Genomic DNA, 15,967 nt, shown 5'->3' with positions numbered 1-15,967 from the left:
TGTATCTTCAAAGAAAATTGTTAAATGATAAAGTTAGATATTATCTATTGTTTAGCACTTAATACCATCCAACACTGTAAAAAATATTGGGTAAAATTCTAACCAGCACGAGGATAATTATATGTCCAACCAATTTTGGGCAGTATTTTACCCAATGCGGGAGCATATTGTCCAGTAAGGTTGAAAAAATTCAGCAGCAATTAATTTAGAATGGGCAAAATTGTCATCACACTGGATAAATAAAAATGCCCAAAAGAAATGCCCAATGTCGGTTGGACACATAATTACCCTCATGGATTATTTTCACCCAATATTTTTTAGATTGAAATAAAGAGAGGTTTTTACTTATCATACGAACCGACACGAATAGAAGGAAGGTGAGGGACATTTTAAACTTCATGCCTGTAGTGATGAGGTACATGTAGAGTGTCAGGATAATATATTGCCTAAAATCCCAGAATGGCGTTTGTTCCGCCCTCCTGTGTCATTTTATGTTCAATGTGAAAAAAAATGATATGCTCACAGCCGAGATAACATAGAATTAGAGTAGGGTAAGTATAAATTAAACTATTATATTTCAAAACAAACAGCACTCGTCAGGCCTACATTCTAAAAAAGATTGAGTAAAAAATTTACCCAATATTGGGTAGAAAGAGAAAAAGCATGTATGCTGTGTAATTTTCCCCCTATATTGGGCAAAATGTTAAAGTTTAAAAGGTAAATTTTAACGAACCATTGCGTAAAATTTACAAAGTATTTGGTATCATTAATACCCAGCAGTTGTACATGTTCCAATTTTATCCAATATTGGGTAAAACTTTTTAGAGTGTATGTGAGGTATGCTAAGTTTTTGAAACTATTGAACATTATATTTTACTATGTTCAACATATGAAAAAGAGAGACGCATTATGTTAACAAAACTGAAAATTTAATGACCCGAACCTTATTAAACAATTGTTAACTAACCCCGATTATATACGTGAACTACTATGTTTTAGTTATGCAACTCACCGTTTTGGTTATCTGTTAAAAGTTTGTGGTTTTACGGCTGCTTTATTAAAATTTCCCCTTAAAGAATGGCATGAACTGTCAGGGGTTTTCCCAGTCTTCCTTTCTTGAATTTTTTTTTTTTTTAGATAATAATTATTAAATGAAATATATGAATAAAGGGAATAAGTAAATATTCAATTTGATTTTATCTTTATCACCGTGAATGATTGAAAGGAAACATTTTTTTAAAACAAGAAAGGATGGATGCTCTTCTCAATTGCTTCTGTCAATCGGATACTGGGGCCAGTATTTTGACATTGGTCTGCGGTTGGAGAAAGTCTTCTCGGCTGATGATTAGTCGTAGCCAATGAAAGCACCTTTCGATCTAGTATAGTATATAATTAAAAAAATAGACATAACACAGAGGTTTCTAAAATAAACACCAATTATCCAACCAACCTCGCCCTTTCCACGAACAATCATGTATCACGCGCGTTATTTACAAATATGTATTTGTAAATACTGATTTATTATTTGGCGAAGATTCAATCATGGAGCTATTAACAAATAGCTCTATGATTTAATGAAATTCTGTATGACTTACTAAATAGGTGTATGGGTGACAAATATAAATTAAGGTATTCATATAACCGTCGCCTAATGGTTTGACGTCCCATGGGCATTCCTACGCCCAAACCCTACTTACGAAAGTGACTGGCGCGTATAATCTGGAGAGATTGAAGAGCGCCATCATATACAACCACTACTACTACTACTACTACTGCTACTACTACTACTACTACTACACTCTCTCCCAAATTATGTCTCCCTCTCTCTATTTATCAAGATAAAAACAAAGAGTTTCTCGAGTTGCACGTGTCGACTAAACAGGTATATTGACAAGGTCATCTGGTTTGTACGTTTCTTCATTGTCTGTTTTCTTCTACATGCATCTTGGTTTTCAAACATCACAAATATTTCTGGCGCGAAGAACTTCTGATATAGTGGAACCGCTGTACAAACCAAAGCGCAGAGGGCATATATCCCGATGCTCGAATAAATGGCAGAGTTTTATGAACCAGTCCGATCTATGCTCTGACCTATAGGATATAAAAAAGAAATGGGTAAGTAAATTGATTGAAATGAGTGAATAAACTATCAAATTAGTATGACATTTGAAAAGGAAAGATGACTCAATTTCAGAAAGTTGTAAATCATGTTTTATTCACCGTCGGATTAAATCGCCCCTTCATTCTTCAAGAGTAGGGAACGTCAGGGTATTTTGAATTGGGACAAGTCTCCGGGAGGTAAGTTTATTTGTGTTACCTACAACAACATATCTGAAATTGTCTAGTACTTTCACAATATTGGTATGGAAATGGAATAAGAGTCTTAAATCTTGAATCTTATATGGCTTGCTCCTCGTTCTTGTATTTATGTTCTCGGTTATCCTTTCTTTCGTTCCTCATTTCTTTCTTTCTTTCTTTTTTCTTATTCTCCACCTAATCTCACAAGCCAATCCGACTACATACCAAACAAGGAACCCAGCATGTATCCAAATCCTTGTGTAACCATGACAACAGTCCATGTTTGAACCAAATCTTCTGGTTTGAAAATCTGGTTACAGATCGAGTAAGCTAGCGCATCGGCCACCATCATCACTACCATTCCGATTGATAAAAGAGTTTAAAAATAAATTTTAGTTGTATTTCATAGGTGCTTTTTATTTTGTATATTGTCATACAGAATGATGAGTGGGACTAAATTTCTCATTGAGCGTTATATCTATTTCCATTTAAAGCACTGACCGCTGCTGTTCAAAGTGGCAGCTCGATCTAAAACCGTATATGATAACAGCTGCTATTCGTATCATGTGACAAAAGCGCTACATAAATCCAGCTTATCATAACTATTTCTCTGTAAAAAACGACGTTAGTATTTTAATATATATATCTAAGTTTTTATTAAACTTATTCATACAAATCGTAATATTTACAAAGGAATTACAAGATTAAAACATAAAATCATGGAACTGTCACGTGGGAAGTGACTTTTTTTAATTATTTATCTACTGCTGCTTGACGCCAAATAAGGAATACGTAAAACTGAGGATTACAGTTAGTAGAAGATTTAATCATATCTCTTCAATCTTTCTGATGTTCTCTTTTGATGGTTTTACAATAATTTGTACATGAAAATATACATGGATAAAACAAAATACAACTTAACTTAACGGTAATCGTTGACTCTAGCCCCCATCATCTCATCTGGCCTGACATGCCCCACTCGGCCCTGGTGGTCGGTCCAGTTCCTGGCATCCGCAGCTAGCGATGTCTCTTCCACTCGGCCTCGGCCTCCGCAGACTGTGTTGCCCCTTGATGAGTAACCCCCAGATCAGAGAGATGTGGCTTCAACGAATTAGTGGACGAGATCGAGCCCCCAATGATGACATGAGTTTTGACGAATCATGTCGCTGGAGAACCGGTGGCAGCTGGGGTCGTTATCTCGTCACCGACGTAGTCCCTCAGTTTTAACTTGGACTGCCTATAATATCATCTGTAGTCTATTCCAGCTTAGGTGGTTCTCTCTGAATTACTTAAATTAACCTCCTAATATACTCTACCGTTACTAGGACTAACTGTAAAACTTCTATAAAGTAATTCAAAGAATTTCAAATAACAGATGTGCATATAGCAACACATTCTTATTAATAAAAGACACTTCCTGTGCATCTGTCAACTACATTCATAAATGCTAGAGCACTGTATTGGCTATTTATGACACCTGTATGAAAATGCTTATAGTATACCTAATACGAAATATGGCATCAACCTGGTACACTTGTATTCTAAAGGGGGGGGGGGTATCAAACGTTTTCAACGCTTGCCTTTAAAATATTCAAAACGTATGTATATGCTTGTCTACAAGACAACCCTAACCTGGACAAGTATGTTGAACACATGTTTAAGCTGAAACATTTTATAATTAAATTTCTTTCCTGACAGGAACATACAAGGAAAAAAAAGGCAGGTTAAAAATAACACCCTTGGTGTTTCATTCGCCTGAAGAAGCCAACAGTGGTGGGTGAAACGTCGCGACTACAGCTCGAGAATTATGAGTTTCAACTTTACAATTTGGCCACAAATATCCAGTAAAAAAATGTATAACTGATTAATATTTCAAGTTTACTGTATAAATTTTAATATTCATGGATTTACACAATCTTTGTTCAATGGTAATAGAAATGTAAAACAGGGAATGCAAGAGGGGCAGCGAAACCGCAAGCTATTGGGTTCTAGCCACCTACTCACCCGTTTCAGCAAACGTGTACAAAAACGTGAAAATTACAATGATTACCATCTAAATGTCATTTGTGTATGTTGAACCTATCTCCCCACGCAACCACACAGACCTACATTTTTTCAGTACATTCAACGCCCCTGGGCAAAAATGATAATATGGACAACCACAAAGGAGTTTTGATATGGATAATCTTATTCACCGTACTCTTTCATAGTACGTATTTACGTATATTTCAATATTTACGTATATTTACGTATATTTCAATATTTTTTCTATCCTAACTTTTTGAGGGGTTCACATTTTACAAGCTTTGCTTTTCAGTGGACCCCTCCATTCTACTTATGATATATGATTATATTGATTTAATTATATTTAATTATATTGATTATATTGATTTAAATTTGACATGCATTTTAATTTATATTTGAATCACTTATTGAATATGTATATTATTTATTCAATGTTGAATTTTGTTCATGCTTTTATTTGAATTGAATTGATTTATCATGTAATTATTTGTATTATGTTGAAGAATGAAAATAAATTGAATTGAATTGAATTGAATAGTCACTGATTACCATGATCGTAATAACATAATTTCTTGCCACAAAATATATCATGATGTCGACTAGAGTGCCAAATATTGTCTGTCAGTGAAGAATAAAGCCAAATTTATATTCGATGATAATATTTAACCTACCAATTGCGAGACAGATTAGAAGTGTGACTGATCTGACTACCAGCAGACAGCCCATGACAACCATGCCGACCGCACAGGCGAAGTTATAGATGAAGATTTTGGGGAAGGGCAGACGATCAGCTACAGCAGCCAACAAAACTTTACCCGCCAATTCGGATATCACAAACGTTGTGACCACCCATGGGATCACATGACGTTCAAAACCTCTCGATATGAGGAAATCTCCCTTGAAAGAGAACAGGGAAAATCAAAAAGTGGCAATGACAATGGAATATATACGTTGAAATACATTAGTAATTTGAATTTAGTAATAAATTAATTACAAATCAATCAGTAGTTTGATAGAGTCGATCGGTATTCTTGGTTGGGGGGGATGATTGACACAAATGTTCTTGTGGATGGGGATCTTTCAACATTACCCCCACTAAAATCACAAGTTAGGACATTTGGGAGTGGTTGATATGCATGGTGTTCTTGCAGTGGCGTACCGTGAGTCACGGCACAATTTTTGAGTCACTTAGTGAGCGCGCGAAGCGCGCTCAGTTGCCAGGTATACTGACCTAATAGGAACATTTTAAGGACAGTGCCATTAAACGGATATGTTTCTCACTGCTCAAATAATGCGAGCCCGAAGCGCGAGCTGAAATTTTTTGATATGCAGACCACAAAAGGACATTATAAGCAAATTTTTGTAATCATGATACATACCTGTCTCGCTAAACAAACAATGCGAGCGCGAAGCGCGAGCTGAAATTTTTGTAAATATTGACCCCAAACAAGGACATGTTAAGGACTATATTTTAGGAATCCATTAAGAGTATACATATCTCACCATAGTCATCTAATGCGAGTGCAAAGCACTTGCTGATTTTGCTACATCTAAACACATGAAGCACTTTTTGTAGTCATTGTAATCATGATAATACGCATCTCACTCATCAAATATTGCGAGCGCGAAGTGCGAGCTGAAAATTTAGGATATTCAGACCTGAAGAGAGGCATTCTAAGGCCTGTTTGTAAGAATTCACTAAGACCATACGATACGTATTTCACTAAACAAGTGATGCGAACAAATTCGGACAAATTAAGACTAGCACAAAATTACAAACTGTGTGGTTTCTCGTGCGCCATCGGGCTTACCGTCATTCCTTGGACGATTTTAACCCTGGATTTTAACATGTTTTAAATGCTTTATAAGTGCATAAAACAAAAACAAACATAAAAACAATCAAAACTCAACTGTCATGTTATGATATTTCTCCAACATTTTCTTTAACCATCAGTGTGTAATATCAGCTAATATATGTGTTAAAATGAAATTTACGTACCGCACGAGTGTGCTCATATAGAATGCAAAACTGTCATCCCTTTCCAATCTCAAAAGAGATTTCTTTTTGCCAAAATAAGAAAGAGTCAATCAAGTTTAGTTATTCAAGTCCATAACAATAACAAGAATAACATGAAAAAAAAACATCCGATGTTCATATCCGAAGATACGCTTTAGAGAGAAATGAATGATTATTCTTTCTGAAACCATTAATTGATTTCACTCATTTATTTATTTATTTATTTATTACGTCTTATTTTACCAGGGTGACTCTGTCAGTGGTTCAAACACTGTTATACTTAGAGGCCCTGGAATACAATAACAAAAAACACATTAGAAAACAATTACAGAACATGCACATAAAACTTATTGTCATCTACATATAGTTCAGTGGAGTGGAATCAGCAACCACATGGTGTCAGGCACGTGAAATTGTTTATTGGTATACTAAAATTGGTTAGAAATATATATGTAAGATATATTTTACTGTATTAGGTGAGTTAGTCATTTACTAAAGGAATTTCATGAGGGGTGTTACCTAGTTTTGGGTCACTTTCCAGAATCTTGCAGTAAATGTGTGTTTAGAAGGTGCCTGCCTTACATCATGCGGTAAACGGTTCCACTCCACTGCACCAACATGGGAAAAAGCTTGTTTGCCAGAATTTGTCCTTGCTTTTGGTATCAAAAGTCCATCAGTTATTGCAGCTCTGGTTCTGTAACTATGAATAGAATTCGCTTTGTCAAATAAATTGGTCAGGTATTTTGGTGCCTGACCATTTATAGCTTTGTATACTAGCTTACATCTTTGCATTTTCCACCGATTTTCAATTGATGTCCAGTTCAACTGACTCAAAACATAATCTGTGGAAGTACGTGTACCATTAAAAAATTGTAAAAATATGATCATATTACCACTGGTGGGATGGAACACCCTATCATTAAAAGTTGTTTTTCGTCGGGGTCCTTTTATGTCATGTGTTAAAAAATATCATATACATAAACATTTCATTCTTTTTTATCTTGAACCTCCACCCATCTGTTTAAAAGTCCTGGAAAAGAATGTTTTTATTTAATAACAATATACACAAATTGCGAGGGAAACAAACTGATTGATGGCATACTATAATCATCACTATAATCATCATGATCAAACTTTTCATTTTTTCATCATCATTATTATAAATTTTCTACCCTAAATTATTGGGGGGGGATGATAATACAGGCCACCCCCCCCCACTTGAAATATTGGGGGGATATATCCCCCCCATCCCCCCCCCCCCCCGTGATCGACACCCATGAACACTGGTATCTCTATACTAACGGTGGCATGTCTATCATGAACACCTTCGTCAACGATGTCTTTGAGCGAATCGCCGGTGAGGCATCCCGTCTTGCCCAATACAATAAGTCCACCATCGGCATCCGTGAGGTCTAGACCACTTTCCGTCTCCTCCTCCCCGGTGAAATGGCCAAGCACATCGCCTCTGAAGGCATCAAGGCCGTCGCCGAATACACCAAAAACTTCCTATCCAAGTCAGCCTTTTGGGGGGGCACGATCAATTTCGATATTCCTGCTCAAATGAATAAAGCATCTAAAAAATTTTCATATACCATTGCGGAATGATTCGATCATCTGTTTCCATATGGTGAAGTTTTCAGGAGCCACACGCACGATTCCATATGCACATGATGCATGGCAGATGAATACGTTGCAAAAACCAGCAAAGTAGAAAAAAACCTCCTACTCTCACCCCCTAACGCCAACGTTCATATAATTGTCATGTATCGTGGCGAAACAACGACTGAACTAAGCGAATTTTTAAAGAATTACGGGCTATGTATTTGGACGAAGTTTGCTGCTTGGTAATATAGCGGAAAAAATTTACACATTTGAATTTCCTATCAAACTTTTTTAAAAATCAAATGAAGGCGTCAGCCAGCAAAACCCCGTTTCCAAAACTCTTGGGATGGTTAGGTGGTATTGAACAATACCCCAAGAATAATCTGTCATGTAACCCGTGTATACAATCGTAAAAATGTAGAATACTAGTTCTTACCATATTAATATAATAGAATGTGTTCATGATTGGAAGACCTGTGATGCAGATGAGCAAGAGATCAGGATAGAATAGTGCTTTGTATCTTCGGAAAAATCCTCGGCCACTTTCTCCTTCCAAGTTCTTCGACTGCACCACTTGCGGAGGTGTGTCTTCTTTTCCTTCGCTGACACACTGGATGGCAGAGACGGAAATGGTGTGACACTGAATGTTCGTTGAAATGCTGATGTTTGTAAATGACGCGACATCATCTTCGGCTACCGTATGAATTGACAACACTACCGGTTGGATGGCTGTTACATTCTGAAGATCATTTACTTAAGGTGTTAATTGTTGGTTAGGTTGTCCTCTCTCTATGTTCGTCACTAAATCAGGAGCTACTGAAGAAAGTGGTCCAAGTTGTTTCAGACCAACTTTGCCATCTTCTGAAAGGTCAGTAGGAAAATCCTTGCTCAATTTTTAGTACTTGACCCTTATCATTGTTGCCCATCAGTTCCTCCACCAGAACCAAATCAGCTGAGTCTTTATCCATGTTGTTCTGGATTTCTGATGTCCATTGCCATTGTTTTGTTCACGCCGATTTATCCCTTTCATGGAAAACCCTTCATTGTCATAGGCTGTCACACATGCGATAGATATACCTTGCTCAAGAATTATTTCCTTGTCTTTCAACCGTCCCTTAACATCTCGGGTTCCCAGTGACCATGCCCGGACTTAATTTGTTGGACTTGTCAAAGGTTATTCCCTTCTCGGGTCCGCATCGTAACGTCTTTTTCTTTTTAGTAACATCCCGTTGGTCTGATGTGCATTCATTTTTATGTGGGCTGGGACGTGAAAACGTCATCGTAGCTGGAAGTGCAATGAGTAGCATCAAAGCTCCAAGGAAACGGAACGTGTTCCACCAACCCCAGTTCTCGATCAACATGTATGTCAGAGGACCAAAAACAAGCATACCTGTAGTATTGAAAACAGAAATGCATTCGTTTCTAAGAAAGTCAGGTAAGGGAGAAATTGCCTTCCGACGTTTGTACTAATCTGCCTATGATTCATAATATAATACATCATGAGATACACCACTGAAGGCTGGAAAGAGACCTTAAAAAGGGTAAGTGAAATAACTTTACGATTACTTTTTACTCTTTTCTTGATCCAACCCTCCCTCCCTTTCTACAAATAAATTGAAAGGAGTGAAATTTATATAACCCATTACATTATCATTTGAATGCGCTTTAGGAATCGGGAATCATGGAATCATTGATCCATTTGTCATGTCTGTCGGAAATTCCCCCCAAACTGTAAAGGTATTTTGCTGAGAAGAAATTTATGAAAAAAAGATATATAACAAGACACTTCATGAAATATTATCATTCCAGTTTAATGCACTGGGTTCACAAGCTGTATGAAAGGTTCATCCTTGTTGCACTTTATAGTCAGCGAATAGAAAAGTAACAATTACATGTGCCTGAGCCTGGATGGTACTGAAGGGATATTTCGTCTAGAAATGCCAAGGAAACATTCAAATATCGTACCTGTGCTTCCCCCAACCAACGCGATAAGAGTAGCTCGTGAGCAGTGCTTCCTTGGGAAATACCGAAGCAAGAGGTCCATTGAAGCCAGTGAACAAAAGCCAGCACCCAAACCGTATCTGGCGCTGTATGTGAAGTAGACGAGCCTGAAATCCGTGATAAATGAGGTAGAGAAGTAAGAGATGCTTGCTAGAAGGATCCAACCATTCCATTCGACCATGGTCCATGATTCGACACGGGTGACCAATCCTCTTGTGACGTCGCAGGCTTGGCAATGAGAACAGACTAGGAATGCCTGCACACTGGAGGACCTCCAAGTTGTTCATCTATTCCTCCCATATAAGAATGCGTCTGGGAAAAAAAGAGTTGGAAAGAGTTTCGCCATTCTCCTGGCATGCCTGACCGGCGTTCGTTTTCCATGACTCGCTACTACAAAGGAAGCGATGAGTTTTATAGCACAGTTGGTGCGAAGGTTGTACTTTGGAACTGTTTCTCAAATTTCACTTAGTTTAGTTTAGCCATGACTGCATCGGTTTCCACTATCATGATGTTTATCTGTCCAGGAAGATGGAGATGACTGACATGAAGTAGGTAAAGGAGTCTACAAACTCAAGATGCGTGTCTAAGATGGAGACATTATGCTGTGGAAGTAGGTGTGTTGGTTCGGAATATTGGTATTCTTAAGTTTACAATCCTTGCAGGAATGGGATGAGTGACCAGCAACTTTAGCCAGGACTGTGTATAAGAACTCAAAGAACAGCATCTTGAAAACTGACTTGGTAATGGTGCACAGTTGGAACAAACTAAAAAGCTCGTTATCCGCTCAGGTGTGGATGTACACTGTAGATGCCTCCTGTACAGTCGTCGAAGTAGCATGGATAAACGAAAGAGTCAGCGCAAGGAGATGCACTTGCTTCATCTATTCAAGGGTAAGGTTTCAGATGTTCCACCGCGGCCTAGTTTGTACTCAAATCAAAGAAACAGATCAACATGATCAACGAGAGTTTGAGAAAAATTGAGTGAATGATAAGAAAGTTATGAGCATTGTGATGTAGATCCTCCCATTGGCAATGCGACAAGGATGTGTGATGTCACATGTGAACAACTCCCATTACTTTTGTATATATTTCACTTAAACTACCTCCTTTATCACATCTATCAGTAGGTCATGTATCTTTTCTATAGGAGGGCATGTAATACATATTTTTAAAGAATACGTTGTGATTAAAGAGTTTGTATCACCAGAAGAAAGAGCAAAAAGACCATCCAACAACTTAAATAAACCCTAAAATAATTAAACACACCAATTAGAACGAAATATAATCACCCTTTTATGAATTTCATCCCCCATAGACGTTTTACACAAAGTATAGAATTGAGCCAGATTCGGCATTGTCTCGTAAAAAGTCACGTGGCGTCGCCATGCTTTACCCGTATGATACGAATTTGGTCTCAAAAGTTGCGCGAGACTTCAAAAAAAGTCATAAAATTGTGATGCACTATCTGTTTGCGTTTCGGAAATATCGCTCGAAGAGCGTCGAGGGTGGATCATGGTCCCCCCCCCCCCCCCCACCCCAGTCCTTTTAGGGAAAAAAGGGATTGTTTTTCCATTCCCGTTCGTCTTTGTTCAAGCCCATGGAACGGCCCACCTATGCATTTATTTCCGCTCAGGCGAAAACGGCTACTAGATATATTGTTCTTTATCGTCCTAGTATATTTACAAAACTCACGATAATCGATTCATTGTAAACTCAGAGCAACGACGTCAAAGACCAATCTTACGCGAAAAATAACCCAGGGAAAATGACCCAATTTAGTGAGCAAAAAAAAGGTCAACGGGCATGACGGGCGAGCAAGTTCATTCTGTACAAAATTCGAAGCTGTTTTGGTGTTTTATTGTTGTTTAACTTTGCACGACGATTCAGTGCATGACTTGTGATTTCGGATGTTCATAACAATGTTTTTTTTTTGTACGAGAAAGGAATGTTTTTATGATTTTTCTGTGTTCATGTTTGAATGATGATCCTTCGATTGTTTGCATGAAAAGAGAAATTCCGCAGCCAGACCTCCTGAAATTACTGTTAATGCCGAAGTGGGGACTTAAATGAAAGCTAAAGGCTTTTGTTGCTTATCTTGTTCAAACCTAAAATATTCTTATTTTATTTCTATGCTCATTGTTGTAATTAACTTGCTTGGCGAAGGAGTAAAACATACAAGTAAAAAGAAATTATGTCTAGGCAAACAGAAAAAATGATAATAAAATAAAATCAAAAGGTGCGAGCGAGACGAGCGAGCTAAAATTCAACATTTTTATTACATTACCCCAATTTTGTGATAGATTTTGACATAATATTCTAAAAATAGTATAATTTTTCACCCTTCTCTATTTCCTTTTCTTTTTTCCTCTTCTTTTTTCTTGGTTTGTTTATACGCCACTGTGAGCAGGATTGTTTTATGATTGTCCGCGAGCATTAGGGCGAAGCTCTATGTGGCAGTGGCGCGTGGAGTAAAAAATAAAAGATGGGGCATAGTATGGCGTGTATGGCGAAAAGTTGTCCAATATCAATCCCGAGCGAGCGAAGCGAGCGAGAAAAAATCACCTTCTCATGAGAATCTAACTTTGAGATAGATTTTGACATATCAAGAAAATAATATCATAACTTTCACTTTTCCTTTGTTTTTCTTTCTTCTCTCCTTTTTTGTTGTTGTTCTTTTAAAGGCCATGACCCAAAACCTTCCATCTGTACACAAGTGGCATGCGGGATGGGTTCGGGGGCTCCGCCCCCGGAACCTTTTGATATTAAACCCATTTTCAACCTTACAGATGGCCGCTATTTTTAATCAATTTGCGGATATAGTTTTACACAACACATTAATTCAACGCAGTTGCGTAGCAAACCAAATATTTTGATTGAGTTGTAACATAGCAAATGTGGGAAAATTTGTAAAAAAAATTGTTTGTTTATTTTCCATCATGCCAATGCCTTTGTCTTTCTTGTCCCTCTTTATTTTCCAATTTAGCTTTTGGCTCATTCCATTTCCTTCATTTCCCGCTTTTCTTTTGCTATTTTGTCATCTAATTCATTACTCTTTCTTACTGATCATGTAAATGTATTAGTATCTAGGATCATTTGTTCTCTCTCGGTCATTTTCTTTCTTCCTTCCGTTTTCGGCTAAATGTTTTTTTTTAGTTTTCTTTTCACCTTTTACCTTCCCCTTTCCTTCCCATTCCTCTTTTTTCCCCTTTTCTTCCCTTTCCCTTTCTTTCTTTCTTTCTCCCTTTCTCCTTTTCCCGTTTTTTTCCCCGGTGAAATCCGCCAGGGGGCAGCCTGCCCCCCGCCTGTTGGGTAATGTATGTTGGTGAAATACATATATTCTGGGCAATTATTATCCCATTATGCAAGTTTATTACCCAATTATTAGTTTTTATTACCCAATTTGGGCAGATTTTAACCAATAGTTGTGTGGACAGTATGTTGCCCAGGGTTGATTAAAGATTAAGAGTGTACAAATTTCAAATACGCGTGAGTGCGATGATACATGACTTCGCGTGAGGTGAAAGGACGATACGAGGAGCAACCTAATTTCTTCCAAAAATATAGGGTTATCAGATTAATTATTATATAATTCCTCCTTTCTTCGTTGTCTATTCTTTCTAATAAAAAAACAAATGGATAAATGAACAATGAAGAACGATTTTCAGCATTATTATCATTATCACTATTATTAATAATACTATTATTGTTGTTATTGTCGTTGTTATTATTAATATCATTTATTATTATCATCACCATCCATCATCATCTTCATCTGTATTATCAGATGAAATCATAAGGCGTGGTCTTTATAGAAATATTATATTCAAGATCAAATAACTAGTGATATTGACTTTATAAAGTGATGGACAATACCCCTATACTCACAGGTAGCGGTTGAACCAGTAGAAAAGTCTTCTTGGAGGGTAACGAAGGTTATACTGAAGCAATTCATGATTCCGAAGGCAGAGAAATGCAGGAGAAACGATGCAAAAGTCACAACCCATGCACCCCCAGTTACGAGTAAGTTTCGACGTCATCGATTTCAAGTCCATCATCACGCGATTTCGAGAGAGAAAAATGGGAGGTCGACAGAGGAGACAGCGCAATGGCAAGAGTTTGACAGAATCATGCAAGCATCCAAAACTTTACAATTAAGGACGCGTCTCATTTAAAGCTATTTTTATTCACCAAGTTTGCAGTACGAAGCAAGGGCAGCACCTCAATACTGGGACGCAGAGGTCGTTATGATTGAAGCTCTAGCAGAGAAAGGAAAGATATCTGACATTCAATGTCTGACCAGAAAGGGCATGTCGAACGGCTCATTTCGAAAATAAATAGTCATCTATGAAAACATCTCGTGACGAACTCTCATTCATCACCTGGAAAGGTAAAATAAACAAAATGTATGGTGCGTAGCGCGAGCTGATTTTTTTTGGCGATTTAGACCTACAACCGGGCCAATTTAAACACTGTCGGTAAGAAAGCGAGCGTTTATTTTTAGCCGATTTAGAACTAAAACAGGGACATTCTGTCGGTACATGAAGTAGTTGGAACAGCCTTGGTTGACCCGACAGTTACGTTAATCACTGTCGGTACATGATGCATTTCGAACATTACGCGTGACCCGACAGTTTATCATTTTTTTCCGACAGGCCGGTCCAACAGCTCTGCTTTTTTCTTTCCTTTTCTCTTTCCTTCTTTCTCTTTCAATCCTTCTCTTCTTTCCTCTCTTTCTCTTAATTTTTCCCTCTCTCTTCATTATTCCCCGACGGGTGCGCAGATCTACCAACGATATCCAGAGTATCATTTGACAATACTTCAACATATTCGACACATTACTTTAAAATTGGATTTGTATCACTGCAAGTCATGATGAATCCAAATTAATGTATTCAGGGTATTATTTTCTTACAGTTACCTTCTGAGACTTTTCAAGAGAAGATATGTTTCCTTACTCACCCTTTCGCTTTAAAAACGGTCCATTTTGATGAAAGTATGTTTCCTGAAATTCGAACATAAAGCTCTGAAGCACATTCGAAAAGGTCCGGTGAGGTTCACATCAAAGTTAGATCGAAACCGTCATAGTGCAACATGCATGATACCTAAAAGTGCCTTAGCTTTGTTTGACCCATGTAGACCGATCAAACATAACATTTTCGGACAGGTCTGTAAAAATTTAATATAGTTTTTCCCCTATTTTTTCTTCTTCTGGAGCTTCTCGCGGTCCACCGGTTGAAACGCTGGATTAGGGGAAGGTTTACATTAATTGTATTATAGACTTTTAATTCCAGTGTTTTTAGTGACTTAATATCATGATAAGCGAAGGAGCTGGCCCAGAGAAACAGAGAAAAAATGAGCACACAAAATAGAATAATGTCCTTCTTGAGAAGTGGTTTAATATATATATATAAATCATCCCTGAAGAAGGTCTATGACCGAAAATTCGGAAGATTATGTCTCCTCACGGCGTTTCTATTAAGTCTTCTTTTGTTTCTACAGTATGACGCCGACGCATAACTCTTTGTTTTTTATATATATATATATATATATATATATATATATTGTGATGAGGCCAACTCAAAAGATGACGCAGGACACCATTTTAGCTTTAGCTTTCGTCTTTAATAAGACTTCGTCAGAAGCGTCTGTAATTACAGACTATTATGGTCAGGATGCCTACCGTATTCTATCTTTTGAGTTGGCCTCATCACAATATGTTTCATACTCACACCTCAAGAGCGTTTGGTACAAGTAAACTTGTCATCACATTATATATATATATATAATTCTTTATGGTGTGTTTGTTCTTATCCCAACAAGGATGATTTTTTAGTTAAAAATGCAACATACTAACTAAAACGCATTTTTATAAAATATAATAAAAACAGTGGCACATCTCCTTTAATACATAATATGTGTACGCTCCTTGTACAATTGTTAACCAGTCATATTTTGATGGGAACAGCTAGAACATATTATGGATCATATAATATCATCATTATAACTGGGGTAAATCCTTTGATTC

The 15,967-nt window shown here is 37.3% G+C and overlaps 1 pseudogene; it reads right to left on the bottom strand.

Moving 5' to 3' along the window:
* Window positions 1-1,810: 1,810 nt before the first annotated feature.
* On the bottom strand, window positions 1,811-8,910 carry LOC129282081 (uncharacterized; annotated as a pseudogene).
* Between the last annotated feature and the right edge of the window lie 7,057 nt (window positions 8,911-15,967).

Source organism: Lytechinus pictus, chromosome 18 (assembly GCF_037042905.1).
Source record: "Lytechinus pictus isolate F3 Inbred chromosome 18, Lp3.0, whole genome shotgun sequence".
Classification (NCBI taxonomy): domain Eukaryota; kingdom Metazoa; phylum Echinodermata; class Echinoidea; order Temnopleuroida; family Toxopneustidae; genus Lytechinus; species Lytechinus pictus.
This window is presented reverse-complemented; position numbering and strand designations above follow the sequence as displayed.